The sequence below is a fragment of the Sciurus carolinensis genome, chromosome 12 (assembly GCF_902686445.1).
Source record: "Sciurus carolinensis chromosome 12, mSciCar1.2, whole genome shotgun sequence".
Lineage (NCBI taxonomy): Eukaryota > Metazoa > Chordata > Mammalia > Rodentia > Sciuridae > Sciurus > Sciurus carolinensis.
The window spans coordinates 113,728,511-113,745,746 of NC_062224.1; positions in this window are offsets into that span (position 1 = coordinate 113,728,511).

A 17,236-nucleotide genomic window follows, 5' to 3' on the forward strand; every position below is an offset into this window, starting at 1 on the left:
CCACCTCCCTTCTCCGCTGGCTGACTTCCACACGCAGCATCTAGGCACCAAAGGACAGCACACAGCGATGGCGGTGCTCTTTTGAGGTTGTGGGTGTTGCTGTCTCTTCCTGTGAGACCCACCGCCCTTCTCTGGGTCGGAGCTTCTTATGACTGCCAGCTGATAAGTAAGGAGCATCCTGAAATGCTGGCTGCAGGTGACGACCCCTCAGGGCTATCAGGCGAGGGAAAGCAGGCAGAGGGACTCCCCTGCCCCTGCTGAATGCTCCCCCGCCCCCGCCCCCAGGTCTCCTACCCACCTTCCTAGACTCAGTCCTTCTGGCTCCTGGCAGGCGCCCTCCCCGCACCACCTCCTCATCACTAGTCCTTACCTCATCCTGCCCTTGGCCATCTCCCCTTCCTGGTGTCCCTCTATAAAGTTGGTCTGTAACAAGCATTTTGCACTTAACTACGATCTTAAAATTTTAACCCAGTCTATTATTTTTAAATTACAATATGTCCTGATTCCTCCCCAATAAGGCTGGATGCTTCTTGAGGGCAGAGGTTGTGCCAGATCCCTGAAATGTCCAGTTCCTGGCTTGGCCTCGGTAAATGTGTGTTCAAATGAACCAGAGAGAGTATCAGAAAGTGTGCCGTCAGCAAAGTTTCAGCAAACCTCTCTCTGTGGCATGTGATGAGCTGTTCAGACTTCACCTGAGGTCAAGGGCTGGATCTTACGAGAGACCAGGGCCCCATCAGAAACTAGTCAGAAACACCTCTGTCCCATGGCCAACCCAGCCTTCACACGACTCTGCACCTCAAGAGAATAAGCTCTGGGTAAGGGTTGCGTGTTCCTTTTCTGAAGTCATTTCAGGTTGTGCATTTCAGCAAAGGCTCTTCACCTTGCACATTCGTAACAATGTGTCATTCACATTCACCTGGCCTACGGTGCATCCCTGAGGCTGTGCGGGGCACAATGCGCACAGACTCACCGCTCACGCCCTCACCGTGAGCGCTTGTTCACTAGGACGCAGGGCAAGTGCAGACTGCGTGCTGGGAGTGCCACGCGTGGCTTAGAAAGCCATCCTCCAGGCTGACTGCTCTCTGCCAGCTGACGTGCCTCTGGCTGCCTCTCTTCCCCAAAGCTTCCTAAGCTCTCCCTCTTGACTCGGCCACTAGATTCTTGCCTCCTGCTCACAAGTCCCATGGAACCGACAGGAAGGAAATCTGCCAGCAGCAAGCAGCCCACAGCCAAGAGAGGCACAGGGAAACAGGAGCCATCATGAAACTCCACTTCCCTTTGCCCCTGGTCCTGCTGATCTCGTGGGCTCCCGCCGTCTCCTGGGTACACGCAGTCTTCCCTGGGTGGCCTTCAGGGAGTGTGGCTGGACTGAGCCTTCTCAGCATCTGGGTATGGAGCTCCGTCCGGGTGACAGACCCGCCAGTAGTGTGTCCAGTGCTGGTGGCTTTAGCAGTAGTAGTGGCCTTGGTAATGGTAACGGTGCAGTCATTCTAAAGCACGAGTCGCCGAGACTCATCCTCGTCGGCCTTCACACTCCTTCAGGAGAAAGCTGCCCTTCTGGATGAGCCTTCGCGGGAGAGGAGAGCCCACAGAGTTGGAGCCGATGAACTACAAGTACAGAATTCAGGTGCTCTGGGTGACAAAGTGCAGAAAACTTAGCTTCCTCTGCCTCTCTGAGGACCCGAGAAGTGAAAAAGAGAGAAAGTAACAGGGGTAGAAAAAAAGACCTTGAAAAGTTGTGAGAAGTTACAGAAAGTGTGGGGAAGCCTGGGTCTGAGGAGTAAAATGGAGTAAGGGTGTGATTCCCTGGCACAGCATCAACCTCCTGGAACCTTCTACACAGGCAGAGGCTGGCAGTCAGGTGGTCCTGCAGGGCTGGCTTCCTTACTTTGGGAAACTAGGTATGAAGAAATAGCCACAAAAGTCAACCTGGGGACAAAATATCTTGACCGAAAAAAATATTTAGATGAAAATTTAGCTCTCTGGGAATTTCCACCACTCTTAGGGTTTGGGGCCTCCTGAAGTAGTAGTATTTACCTCCACTGTATCTGGACTTCAGGGTATGCAGGGTTCTTCGTGACTTCTGGGGTACAGTCCTCGCAGCAGTCTGCCCTGGCTACAGATGTTATTATCCCCAGCCAAGAAACAGCTGCCCTAAATCTTATCCCTAGGAAGCGCCCGTGTGGTGAGCAAGTGTTGAAGCAGTAGCAGCGGCGGCTGGAGAGGGCGTGTGTGCAACATGAAAGACGAGAAATTAAAGTGACTCCAAATAGATTTAACACTTTTGCCAAAGTGGGTAGTGAAAAAAAGTATGTGGCCGCTTTCAACTTACAGCAAAGTAGCCCCAGAAAGCAATTTGGAAAGAACAGGTTGTGTCTCTCCATCTTAGTCCCTCATTACTGGCCCCTTTATCAGGAGGACAACAGGTAAACAAAGTAGACATTGAGTGACAAATGACAAGAGCACATTCAGTCAGAAGAGACACCTAAGATGTGGGATGAATTAAAACTCTAAAAAACCCAAAAAAACAATAACAACAACAAACTTAACTATTGAAAAAAAAAGTGTTATCAGAGCCGGTGTAGACATGGGGCAGAGTCCCTGCCCCCAGAGGCAGCATCTAGAGGGGCGGAAGGTAAGCTCCCACCTGCAAGGCCAGGTGAAGTGCACCAGGGGACAGGACCACTCGGTAAAGGGCAGCAAAACTCAGAGATTGAATAGGATCCTTTAGGGGAAGTTCAACTGGAAGCCAGGGGAGAGTGGAGTATCTGAGACCAAGATTCTGAAGCCACAGACAATTGGTACTGGCTGACCAGAGAAGAGCAATGGACATGATGTACCATGGCTGTGAATTCCAGATCAATGCATGTGGAGTTTAAACCATGGTTTCTGGGAAAACCTGGGCAAGAGAGTGACAGGATGGTGACAATATTCTGGGAAGGTTAACATGTCTGCCCATTTAGGAGTGGAGAGAAGTGGAAGCAGGAGGGACTAATCAGTAAGTGTAATTATCCAGGCATGACAATGAGGGTGAGCCAGGAAGGTCCCACCGTGAAACACCATGAAACACTGTGGCGCCTTTGTTCTCTCACCAGTTGGGGTGGGGTGAGGGCACAGGGAGGGAGACTAAAGCATTCAGAAAGGAAAACAAAACAAAGAATCTGGTTAAATATGGCTTATGCAAATGTTCCTTTTACAAAGATCTTGTAGGAAAGTCCCCCTTTGTTGTTTTTCCTCTGCATGAACTTATCTCCTTTATTCTTAATATAGGATCAAGTCAAGGATATGGTCAAAATGCCCATGAACGAACCAAGATAAGTAAGGACACTGGGAACGGGAAAAGTCCCATGTCTAAATGCTCTTAAAAATGTGGGTTTGAATCAATTCTGAGTAAGCTCAGTTTAGTTTCATCAGTGCCTTGAGGCAGACCAGGCAGGACTGGGTCAGTACTGAGAGCCCCGTGCTTGTCCACTGGCTTACTTTTGACTGTGTGGTTGTGTTGGGCACTAAACCAGACAGGCACTCAGGATAAGCTCCTGCATTAATGCATGTTCAAGTGTCCTTTCCTTTCTTGGAGATACTTAAGAAGAACTAGCCTTGCTCTCCAAGGTCACTGAGCTACTCTAACGTTTTCTTTTAGGCTCTTGGAGTAAACTTGCCACATTATAATATTGAACTGAGCATGCCCAGAATATTCATGTCAGCCAACATAAAAAATGTGTTCTCCATGTGCTCTATGACTTTGAGCAGAGCATGTTCAGAAATGTAACCAACACCTCTTCAACTGTGATCCTGAACTTACCATGCTCAGGAACGCATCTGCCCCTAAAGTATCTGCAGGTTCCCTGAGTGAACCCCGGGGCTTCTGCTCTTCAGGGAGAGCGCTGCTTTGCTGACGACTAGGTGTCTTCCTACTTGTGGGAGAGTAAGTCTCTCTCCACGCTGGTCCTCTGCTCACGCTCTGGCCTTGGACTCACCAAGAAGCAAACCCATCGCCTTCAGATACACTTGGTTTCACCTGGATTTAGAGGAAGCAGGCAGAGCGCCTGGCGGACCATGTACGCGAGCTGCACAGTTTTGCTTATCACTTCTGAAGCATTATGGGAATGTTCTAGAGAAATCAGTATTTCCTTAGAAAGCACATACCCGCAGCAGTGGTCTCCGAGCTTCTCTACCATGAGGAACACTCATTAAAGTAAAAGAATGCTACCACACAGTTACTGAGGAAAGTGGAGGAGCCAGGCGTGCTGTGTGACCTCCACGTTCCCTCCTCCCCTCCTGTAGCACAGGTCTCCTGCAGAAGGCCTATGGGAGCCGGGAAGATTCTGCAGCAGAGAAGAGCAAAGTGCACATGCAGGAGAGCTGCTTCTGACCTACTGCCTTCCCTAAGGCGGTTGTTTCCAGAGATTGAGTCCTGCTTAGAGCGCTAACAAACAAATGTGTATGCTTTAAAAACAAGAAAACTTAAGGTCCAGAGATTAGAAACCATTGCTTGTTCCTACGCTCTGCAGTACTTTTAGGAGCCCACTTGAAAGATAGCAGGCTCTCATCTTTAGTTGAAAAAAAAAAAAATGATAGAATGAAGCTGAAGAAAGTTAAAAGAAAAAAAGGAAGTAATACACTTAAGAGCAGAAGTTAAATAGAAACAAAGAACAAGAGAGGATCAAAGAAGTCAAAGAAATATGTAGATCTCTGCAAGACTCAATGAGGACAAAAGAAATGTAGAACAAAAAAATGTTATGGTACAAAAAGAACATATCACTCTCCTATCCTTCCTACCTCCATAGATGAGAAATTACACTCTATTTATGTATGATTTATCAAACTGTATAAATGCATTCTACTGTCATATATAACTAATTAGAACAAATAAAAAATTTTTAAAGAATGTATCAAACATATAACAGATAATTTTTAATTAAGAAAACATTGAAAACAATAAAAATATTTTTGATAATAGACAAAATAAATACATTTGTCAAAAATATTTTATTAAAGTTGCTACTGAAGAAGTAGAAAGAATGATGGTATCCTATAATAATGAAATAATTTGAATCTGGAGTTAAACATCAGGCTCAGATAATTTTCCAAGTGAGTTCTTCCAATTATATTTCACACATTCTAGAGAGAGAAAATGAAGACCTATTTTTCAATTTTTATGAGTCAAGAATACCCTTGATCCAAAAACCAGATAAACACTCCAATCTCATTTATGAATATTTGTGAAAAATATTAAACATAGCTAGTAAACCAAACATGGTAGCAAATAAAAAAGCATAATCCATGATGCTCAGTTCAGATTTACTTCTGGAATAGAAGAGTGGAACTTCTTAGAAAACTGCTGACCACAAATAATCATGTTAACTGATTAGAAGAAAAAAGCATAATCACCTCAATATTGCCAAAAAGGAATTGGTGATTTCTAAAAAGGAAGGAGCATTTAGCGAGTCAGAAGAGGGAATTTCCTTAGCCAGTCAAGGGTTCCTCCCAAAACTGCAGCAAACATCACCCTGCACAGGGTCTGCTTGAATCTGCGCCTCTGCGTCAGAAGCGACTCGGTGACCGGCCCACCATGGCGGCCATGAAACGCACAGTCCACCTCGTGCCCTGGGAGCAGAGGGACTGACAGCCCAGGACTACCCCCTGGTCGACCACCGTTTTCCAGCGGAGGCTGCACCTCTCTTTAGGCGGTTTCTGGCCGTGAAAGGCACCGTTGGGAGGCCAGCAGGGGCCCCTCGTGTGGGCGAGGAGCTCCTCCAGTGAACCTTTTACCTCAAGGACTTCCCAGCGGCCTGGTCAAAACCGCCTCAGGACTGCAGGACAATGGAGCGCTTCCTCAGCCTCCTGCTCCTTCCTCTCCTCCCGTGGCAGGCGTCACGCATGCGCCCAGTCGGAAGGTCACCCTGCTTTACTGCTTCTGTCCTTCACTGGCATATCTCCCTGCACATTTCTTCAGTGCCCAGTAATGCTGGTGCCTGTTTCCTAGAAAGCCTGAACCAGCACGTTGTATTGATCAGCTGTGACAAAATACTTGAGGAACAACTTAGGGAGGAAGACTTATTTTGACTCATGGCTTCAGAGGTTGCTGTCCAAGATCAATAAGTTCCACTGCTTTGGGCCTGAGAGAAGGCAGAGCATCAGACTGGGAGGGTCTGTTGTAGCAACACTGTCCACCTCATGGAGACTGGGAAGGAGAAAGTCTGAGACAGAGAGAGAGAGAGAGAGAGACAGCAAGGAAGGGGCCAGGGGCCCCATATGCTCTCCCACGGCCTTCCTCCAGAAACCAGGTTCCTCCAACAAAGCCCCGCCTTCTTCAGTTTCTACCACCTCCCAATAATGCCATCCAATTAGGAGTTCATCAATGCATTGATCCAGTGCCATCCAAGTACAAGTCTATCAACAGATCAATCAGAAATCTTATTATGCAGTCATTTCCCAAAACCCCAACTCTAAACACCACTGCCCTGGGGACCAGATGATAACACACCTTAACAGTAACTGCTTCTGTCCAACATTGCATTAGGCGCCAGGCGTCTGCCAGGGCATTACCCAGCAATCTCTGACCCTGACCCTGAGTTCCAGACGCAGCAGTGTAGCTGGCTTTCCTTGAATTCACTGTGTGCATTTTTCCCCCAAATCTTTATTTGGGCTATGTTCCTTTCGCATCCCCCAGTCTCCGTTGAAGTTCAGGCCATCCTATGAGACCCAGTTGAGGGTTAAATTGACTCATGAGATTCCTCTAAACCTCCCAACTGGGGCAAGCACTCCCTCTACCAAATTCTGCAGCAGCCTGTGGGATTTTAGTCATGACCACACTTGTCACACAGACCTTATTCAATTGTGCCATTCTTCTACCAGATACCATTGCCGAGGAACTGGATGCAGCCAATGATTAACTCCGGACACCGCTCACAGCTTGTGCTTAACCGATGTTAGAATCAGCTCAAGTTCTAAACGCCCCCGCACCCATTCACGCCCTGCCAGTAAAACACACCAATAGGAACGTTCTCTCTCAGCCCATCAGCCTTCGTTGCAGGGATGCTAGAACGAACACAGTACCAGGGTGGATCCCACCCCTCCGAGTTCCACTTAACCTCCATATCATTTTAACCTTCTACTTTCTTCAGGAAGGACCCTACAGAAGGCTTCCCCCCAGAATGGTTTCAACATGTGATTAACCTGGCATTCAGGAAGTTGTTTTCTTGTTTACCTAGCTCGAATCCCTCTTGCTGCCATACCCCGAATGTTCTTCTCTGGGGGAACTGATGCAGGCTGATGAGACTGGCTGGCCGTCATGGAGGGACAGCCAGCGCTCTAGGAACCATGATCCCATGAGCATTTTTTCCTGACCATATTTAAGTCTTTCAACAATTTTAACGGAAGCTGGGGTAATGCAGAAAACGTGTCCCTTGGGACAGGGGCAGTGGCTTCTGCTGGTGCGGGTTTGCGTTTCTGCCCTGTGTGGGGCTCTTCCAGGCTGGGCCACTTCCTCAGAGCAGACAGAGAAGGGAGTGGGCCTCTGGCAGGCTTCCCTGAGGTTACAGGCACCACTCCCCTTCCTGCTCTGCTGAAATGCAGTGACCAGGCCAGGCTTCCGGGGACAAGCCCTAGCAGTTCCCCAGGTTGACCCTCTTGTGTACTAACCAGCCTGTTCACCAAACGCAGGAAGATGCTGCCTGTAAGTCAGGCTTGGGGAAGAAAGCCCAGGGAAGCTGTGACCTGGGCCCTGATCATGGATCAGCCAGCAGCCACACAGACGGGAACAGACGGGACACTGGTGCCATGGGTGGACTAGCACACATGGAAGATAAGCTTGGCTTCAGCTTTGTAATGCCGACAAGCAACTTGCCAAGAAACTCATTTTCCTTAGCAGCAACTTGTTATCACCAAATACTCCTGTTATCTGATTAGACGCTGATTCATCCATTGTTCATCAACCAGAGGAGGCTCCATTTGTACCCAGTGTCTCCGTCCTGCTGTGTCTATCTCTGCTCAGAAAGTACCAGTTGGACCGAATCTGACCCGGATACGGGGCAGAGATGGGGCATGGGATGAAGTCAGTTCCTGGGCCCTGAGTGTGTCCCAGATAGTGAGAGAACGCTAAGTAGGCTGAGAGCAGGACGGGCACCCGACTTGTTTATTCCGGGGTTACTTGAATGACCTTCTCCCTGCTCTTGCTGTATTGACTGGGTTTTAGAGCGTAATACTTGTGGAGTTTAAAAGGCTTGCATCTAAACTCAGGCGAACAGTTTCCGTCTCATTTTTCATGCCTTTCAAATGATAATCATGGTGACATTGGCATGGTAGCTGAACTGAGTTTCCAGTCACTGCCTCTCCCACAAAGTAAACACAACAAAGAATAAACAACAATATTCCAACAGTAGTGAAGAAAGGTGCTAAAGAATAGCAGGAAAGTGGTGAGACCCTCGTGGAGGTTGAGACTAGAGAGAGACGCAGGGAGAGAAGAGCAAGGCCCCTGCCTCTGCCCTTTCCAGGCCACTTCACAGCCATGACTGGTATACCTAATGGGAAAAGGTAGCAACAGACCGCCAGTGGTGTCCCCTGCCACCACTGTTGACTGCACAGGAGATTGCTCAGTCCTGCCAGTCCCTGGACATAGTTTGGAGTGTCACTCAGAGTTCACTTGGCTGTATTGCTACAGAGTAAGAGCCCATGTAGTTCAGCCCTGTCCCTGCACCCTCAGCCACCAAGACTCAGCACTGTCTTGCCTGTGGAACAACTGCTGAGTATCCCACCCTAGGGATGGTAGCCACAGAATGCCTCCATTCCTGAGACTCAGCAAGCATCCCACCATGCTCACACAAGTGTCTGCAGAAGCAGGTCCCCAGCTGTTCAGAGCCCAGACCTAGCAGAAAGGCTAGACCTCAGCTTTCAAATCCACACAGGGCCCCACTGTCCAACAAAGAGGAGGACCTGCACTGAAGGGAGACTGACACAGCACTAGGAGCTCAGTTTGCCTGCACTCAGCTCCATTGGCCAACTAGCAGCTCTGGTTCCCTGCTGAGCTCAGGACACATCCAAACAGCCAGCAGCACCCCGTGCAACTGCCACCAAAAGCCATCCGACAGGAAAATCCCATCCCAGAAAGCCCACCACACAACAGGCTGGTCCATAGTACCTGTGTGTACCCAAATCCCGCCTGAAAGCCCTCCAGTCAAGGGCCTTGCCTGCCGTGAGACTGCCACACAATTGGTCAGCCCATAATGCCTTTGTGTGCCTGTAAGGGTCCAAAAGCCAGTCAGGTAGCGGCCAAATTCCCCAGAGAGCCCATCACAGAGTTGACTGGCTTGAAATGCCTTCAGGACCTGAACACATCTCAACAGGATCCAGATGACAGTCCCTCCCCCCAGGAAGCCTCTGCACAACGGGCTAGCCCCAGAGCCCATATACACCATCCCCTGCCAGCAGCCGGCCAGATGGTGATTCCACCCCCAGAAAACCCACTATCCCACCTGCAGATGCTTGTGCCCAGTATGACAGCCAGCCAGGCATGTCCTACCTCCAGCAAAAGCACACCATGCCACCACAGTCTCACAGACCCATAGCCTAAGCCACTGACAACTCCAGAAAAATTCTCTCCCTACAAAGACAAAAAGTGTCCCTAACATTGGAAAATGTAACTGTTTCACTGGATGCTTAGATATCAATGCAGGGACATTGGAAGCATGAAAAAGCAAGAAGACTTTTCTAGGGAAATCAGTAACTCTCCCCAAAGAAAAGGAAATTTTTGAAATGAAGAAAAAGTATTCAAAATGGTCATTTTAAGGAAGCTCTGTGAGATAATAGGAGAAGACAGAAAAACAATTGAGTGAAATCAGGAAAAAAATTCATGACATGAATGTGTAATTCAACAAAGATATATTTCATAAAAAGAACCAAACTCAAATCATAGTTGAAGAATTCAGTGAATAAAATAAAAATACAATTCAGAGTCACAATAGACTAGATGACATAGAAGAAATAATTTCTGAACTTGAAGACAATTTCTTTGAATTAATCCAATCAGGGAGAAAAAAAGAATGAAAATGAGTGAAAAAAAGTCTAAATCATCTATTAAGTATCCTTAAGTGAACAAATTCTTGCATTATGGAAATTGCAGAGGGAGAAGAGATGAAGAAAGGCACTGAAGGCATTTTCAACAAAATAATAGCTGAGAATTTCCTAAGTCTTGGAAGACATGTGGACATCCAGAGCAATGAATCTCACAGAATAACAAGCAGACTCCACTTGGTGGAGCACTCTCCAAGGCACTTTATAATGGAGATGTCAAAAGCCAAAGAGAATTCTAGAAGCAGCAAGAGAAAGATGTCAAGTCATATATAAGGGAATATCTATTAGCAGATTTCTGAGCAGAAATCTGCACTCCTAGAAGAATGCAATGATATATTCAGTGCTAAAAGAAAAAAAAAAACTGTAGTCAATAATTATATAGCCAGCAAAGCTATCCTTCAGCACTGAAGAAGAAATAAAAGCTATCTCAGACAGCAACAAGCGAGGGAGTTAGTTCATCAACACTAAGTCAAATTTATAAGAAAGGCTTCAGGGAATCTCACCTCTAGAGGTCAAAGGACAATAACTACCATCATGAAAATATGCAAAACTATAAAACTCACCAGTAGCATAGATATATACTTGAGAAAGAGGAAGAAATCAAATCTTGTCACTGCAGTAAACCACCAATCCACAGTGATTAACAACAAGAGAGGAAGAAAGGAACAAAAGATAAATAAAATGACAAAACCAACTAACAACATGATAGGGATAGATTCCTGGACTGTAAGTGGATTAAATTCCTTAACAAAGAGATACAGACTGGTGAATGGGTAACAAATAATACTCAAGTACATGCTGCCTACAGGAAACATGTCTCATGGGTGTACACACACTGATGGAAAGTGAAGGAATGTAAAATGATATTCCACACAAACAGAACCCAAAAGCAGTCAGGAGTGCTCCCACCGTATCAGATAAGACAGACTTTAAGCCAAAAAACCCCCCAAACATAAAAAGAGATGAAGTAGATCATTATATAATGATGAAAGGATCAGTTCAGCAAGAGGAGATACAAATTGTAAATATATATGTAGATACTAAAACCAGGTCACCAAAATCTATAAATCACATACTGCTATATCTAAAAGGAGAGACAGATTCCAGCACAGTCACAAGTTGGTATTTCAATACCCACTTTCATCAATGGGCAGATCATCCAGACAGAAAAACCAACAGAGGAATACGGGAGTAAAACTACATTGTGAACCACATGGGTCTAACAGACATTTACACAATATTTCACCACTACTGCAGAATGCACACTCTTCTCATCAGTCCATGGAACATTCTCCAGGATAGACCATAGGTTTGGCCACAAAAAAAAGTCTCAACAAAGTAAAAAACCTAAAGCACAGCAAGTATTAGACCACAAGAGGAACTAGGAAAACTGCAGCTACATATGAAATACATGGAAACCAAGCAGTGTACCCCTGAACAACCAACGAGCCAATGAAGAAACTAAAAAGGAAATTAAACATGTTCTTGAAACAAATTAAGATGAAGACATTACATAGCAAACCTACAGAATACAGCAAAAGGAGTACCAAGAAGGAAATTTCAATTAATAAATACCTACATTGAAAAGGAGGAAAGTTTCAAACAGCCTAGGAGCCAACACAAGGAACTAGAAAAGCCAGAACAAATCAAATGAAAAATTAGTTGAATAAAAGAAATAATTAAGATCCAAGCAGAAATAAACAAAACTGGGGAAAAATCCACAAAAGATCAATGAATCAAAAGTCATTTCTTTGAAAAGATTAAGAAAATTAACAAAGCACTACACTAAGGAAAAAAGAGAGAAGACCTAAATAAATAAAAACAAAGATGAAAAAAGAGATAATGCAACCGATACACACTACAGAAGTGCAAAAGATGATCAGGGACTATAATGGACAAGTACGTGCTGGCCAGCTGGAAGACCTTGAAGGAACACATATGTTCCTATTCACATACAACTCACCAAGAGTGAATCATGAAGAAATAGGAAGTATTCGCAAACCAATTTAATGAGCAATAACGTTGAATCAGCGATAAAAATCAACCAACAAAGGAAAGCAACTTTAAAGAAAGATGAAATTCTGGCATTTGTTGGTAAATGGATGGAGGTAGAGAATATCATGCTAAGTGAAATAAGCCAAACTCAAAAAACCAAAGGTTGAATGTTTTTTCTGCTATGCAGATGCTAATGCACAATAAGGAGCAGGGGAATGGAGAAGAATAGAGTTACTTTATATTAGGTAGAGGGGAATGAAGGGAGGGGAAGGAGTATGGGGGAAGGAATGATAGTAAAGCAGACAATATTACCTCATGTACATGTAAGACTGCATGACTGATGTGATCCTGCAATATGTATAATCAGAAAAATGAGTTTTACACACCATTTATGTATGATCTGTCAAAATGTATAAATACATTCTATTGTCATGTACAACAAATTTTAAAAAGAAAAGAAAAAAAAAAAAAAAAAAAAAAAAAAGAAAAGCCCAGGACAGGATAGTTTAGAATTCAATCAAACTTTTAAAGAAAAACTAACACCAATTCTTCTCAACTGATTCCCAAAAAAATCAAAAGGGAGAGAGTTCTTTGAAAGTCATTACCCAAGACCATCACTATCCTAATACAAAATCTAGACAAGTCTACAACAAAGAAAAGAAAACTTTAGGTCAATGTCCCTGATAAACACAGGTTCAAAAATCCTCAACAAAGTCAAAGCCAACAAGATCATTGAGAAGATTATATACCATGATCAACTGGGCTTTATCAGAGGGATGTGTCAACCTGTGCAAATCAATAAATGTGACATCACATTCACAGAACAAAAGACAAAATCCATGCGAACACCTCAGTAGATGCACAAAAAGCAGTCAATAAAATTTAACATTCCTTCACGATAAGAACTTATAGCTTCCCCAAATCTGTATTTTGCAAACTGTATACAAGAGCTGATTAGTATTTCCAATTTTTAGATGATGAATTGAAGGCTCAGGAAAGTCCAATAAATTGCCCTTCCCTTCTCCACCACCAACCCAAAATATCAATTGTTGAGGATGAGAGAAGGAAGTTTGGAAAGCTGTTTGCCTAATTCCAGAATTCGAGTCTTTCCCACTAGGCTCTCAAAATCAAATACTAGCTGGTGTTTCTCCATTCATTCAACAGGTTCTTAGCAAAAGCCACTAACAGCAGCCAATAAAGACCCCACACTCACTGTATAATAGGTTGGGGATGCAATGTGGAGAAAGAACAACACAGTCCCCACCCCACATGCACAGAGCTTAGTGGAAAGAAAACCCGCAGGCGAAGAAGACAACACGTCTGGGTTCAGTAGGTGACAGGCATCGCCCCAAGTATTTCACATTCATGTATTTCTCACACCAATCCCATGAGGTAAATATTTTTATCTCTGTTTTACAAATGAAAAAGCTGAGGAATAAGTGCAATTTGCTCAGGATTACAAAACCAGTCAAAGATCTGGAATTATAATCCAGAGGGTAGAGGGGTCTAGCTCCAGAGTTTGTGCAAGGATCATATAAACTGTTGTTTCATGAGTGCTGTGATAAATGCTATAAAGTAAAACCACTGTGTTAAATTAAGGAACATAACATTGCATTTGTTTATATTCAAAGGATATTAATCTCCTAGTTTTTATGAAGACCTACATATGCATTTACAGAGAGAAAGAAATCTGTGATGATATGTGCATACATATGTGTATGCATGTGTATTGTATGTACTTATTTACATAGCACATATTTAACCACTATTGTCTTTGAATGGTAGGATTTCAAGCAATCTTGAAATTTTTTCTTTATAATTTTTAATGTCAAATTATTAAAATAAAAATCATTATGAATTTTATCATCACAGAAAGGATAAAGATGTTTCCATTTTGCAAAAAAAGCACCATGTGCTGTAAAAACAAAATTTTCATTTTAAAAGCTTTTCTTTTAGTGGGCTGAAAGAAGAAGAACAACAAAAAGCTGATGTCTAAAGGGGAAAAATTGTAATAAATCTTTCCATATAAATATTGAGAAACCACATAAATAGTGAGAACCACATTCATGAAATTTCTCAATTTAATATTGAATAAATCTTTTGACTTCAGGAGATTTCATACTACACTACAATTTTTGAGTGAAAATTTAGCAAATATTTAAATGATATCCACTGTCTTAGACCAAATCAGATGGCCAGCAGGAAGGACGTGCTCTTCACAGGAGACCATGCTCTCACCGCGGGGAGCAAGGCCATCCAAAACCCTGACTCCCCCACTTCCTCTCACGTTAGCAAGCCCCACGGAGCTTCTGCGAGACTCAGTCTCCACCTATCACAGGAGATGGAGGCAACCTCAGCACTTCGGGTTGTGGGGAGGTTAAAGATCCTCATGAGACTGCGTCATGCATCTGAGGTACCATGGTCTAACTTCTCTCATGAAGATCTATGTAATGGGAGCGCTCAGTTTATATCCCAACACATTTCAATGCCCCCATTTTGTTTTACAGAGGTCTCCTTTTCTTTCTTCATTGGTGCATCATTACTACATATGACAGCAGGATTCGTTGTTACATACCTGTTCCTGTACACAAAATGACAATCTCATTTGGTCAGTCTTGTTTCCAAGTACCTCCCCTATCCCTTCCATACCCCCCCCCCTTTTTAGTAAAATGACTTATAAGCAACATCTGGGATACCAAGGGGGCTTCCATTTGTACCTTTTGGGGACACCCTGGCCAGCTCTGCTTACTTCAGGGCTGGCTCTGGGTGAGAGATGAAGACACAACAGGGGATGGGACAGTGTCCAGGGCCCAGGGAGCAGGGCAGGGGGTAAAGAGAGAAGTCTGAAGCATCATCCTGCATCACTGTTTTACTTACATTAGACTATTTTCCTCTGGCAAGTCACAAACACTTTCTTCCATATCTGGTAGGAAACAGGCACCCCATTTCTCCTATGGGGAAATTTGTCATTTCCCTCTTTTCCCTGTTTTCTGAAACAGCATATCAGGTGTTAGAGGAATAGCCTGTCTTCTTTCCAGATACACAAAAACACATGACATGCTTAGACTCCAAAGGGGCTGAATCGAGGAACAGACCCATGCTGTGAAGTGGAGAATCTTACCCAACAGAAGTACTTTCTGAATTCTTCACTCTTAACTTTCCCCGCATTTGCCCGTTCTTAAAAAGATCCATGGCTTCAATTCCACAAAGGTAAAGCCATGATCAAGTCAGAAAGTTAAGGCAGATGGAGCTGGTCTTCCTTGTGGTATGAGATATTACTGTTTCAACATCTTTGAAGTCTACCTTACACATGGGAAGGGGCACATGTCAAAAGCATATAGCTATAGAAGTTTTTATGACCCAGATATCACTGTAACCAGCACTCAGGTTAAGAAACAGACCCCACCGACCCCGGCGGCTTCCCCTGCTGCATCTTCTGTCATTAACCACCCTGCCAAGGGCATCCCTCCCCAGATTTCCAGCAACACCATCGCCTGGTCCACTGGCTTCTGAATTGTACATAGGTAGACTCCTCCGGAATGTCTTCACTCTGTGGCCTGGTTTCCATCTTGTTGTATGCAGACCATTCAACATCATTGCTGCGAACCACCTTATTGTACATGTAATTTTTTAAAAATTTCTTTTATTATTTAGCACCAGGGATTAAACCCAGGGGCACTTAACAACTGAGCCAAATTCCCAGTCCTTTTTTAATTTTTTTTTTTTTTTAAATTTTGAGACAGTCTCATTAAGTTCCTTAGGGCCTTGCTCAGTTGCTAAGGCTGACTTTGAACTTGTGACCCTTCTGCCTGAGCCTTCTGAGCTGCTGGGATTATAGGTATGCACCACCACGCCTGACTGTATGTGTGATTTTTTTAAATCAGATATTAAATTTCAACACTCACAGTTTAAAATAGATACAGGCTGAGGTTAAGGCTCTTTTTTTTTTTTTTTCAATTTCTTACATCCCAAATGGACTTTCCTAAAAGTTCGGCAAGGGGACTCTGCTTGAGGAAGGAAGATGCTGGATTCCCGTCAGTCCTGGTGTTTGGAATTTTCCACAATGAGAGGCCTGGGAAAGGTCTCTTCAGTTTATCTTCAAGTTTGCCAGGCCAGTTAGCTGGCTTCCCGTGTAAATCCCTAGGTGCTTGAAGACAGGAAGGGATGCTGTTGCCGGCTGCTCCTGTCTTGGTGCCCAAACCAAAGCCAGGCCCAGGCCCCCTGTGGTGTGGTTAAATGGTCTCCCACTCTCTTCCCTGCATCCCCAGCTGCTGCCTGTCTCCTACGGCTTCATGAGACTGAGCCTGCGATTATGGCCCTCTTCTTCATCCACAGGGACAGGCCACCTACAAGGGACTCGATTCAGTGAGAGTGTCTCCACCATGTCTCACCCCACCTAGCATCTCACAGTTGGTATAAACGAGGTTAATTTCCTAGACCCTTTGTATGCAGTGTGCCTTTATTTAAGAAATGTTGGCGATTAAGTGGTTTCTGAGGAGAAGTTGAATGTAATTCTTATTTATTCTCTACAGGAAAGGTGTTTTCACCCTTTGGCTTTTTAGAACTTTTAAATTTTCTGTACTTCTGAAAATGGTAAGCCTTAATCATTTTCATGACAGTGGTTTTGATCTCTGGTGTTTCTTTTGGTTCTTTCTTTAGAGTGTCCATCTTTTGGTTTGCATTGTCCTCTGGTCTTGGACGCTATCAACTTTATCTACTAGGGCCCTTATCAAGTTAATCACAGCTGCTTTAAGTTCCTGGTCTGGTGGTCCCAACACCCCTAATGCACCTGGTCTTGTCTGGACGCTTGCTATGTCCCCTCTGGCTGTGCTGTCTTCTGGCAAGCCTTCTGACTTCTTATCAGTAACAAGGCCTGATGCAGCCACGGTTCCCGTGAGGTTGCTGCTGCAGGCGGCTGTGCTTCTCCATCCTCCCGGTGGTCTCCAACTGTGAGGAGAGCGGTGGTGCTGCAGCCTCAGCTTCCACGGTGCCAAGAAGGCCCACTCTTCGCCTTCCTCAGCTTTCACCTGTGGTTAGGATGGAGTGGCCACTTCCACGGTCTTCCACTCACTTGTTGCTCCTCTGCCTTCCATGCCTTACTGCTAGCAAGTGCCCACAGTCCTCAAGCTATGACACAGCAGGAGGTGACATCCAAGGACACCTTTATGCA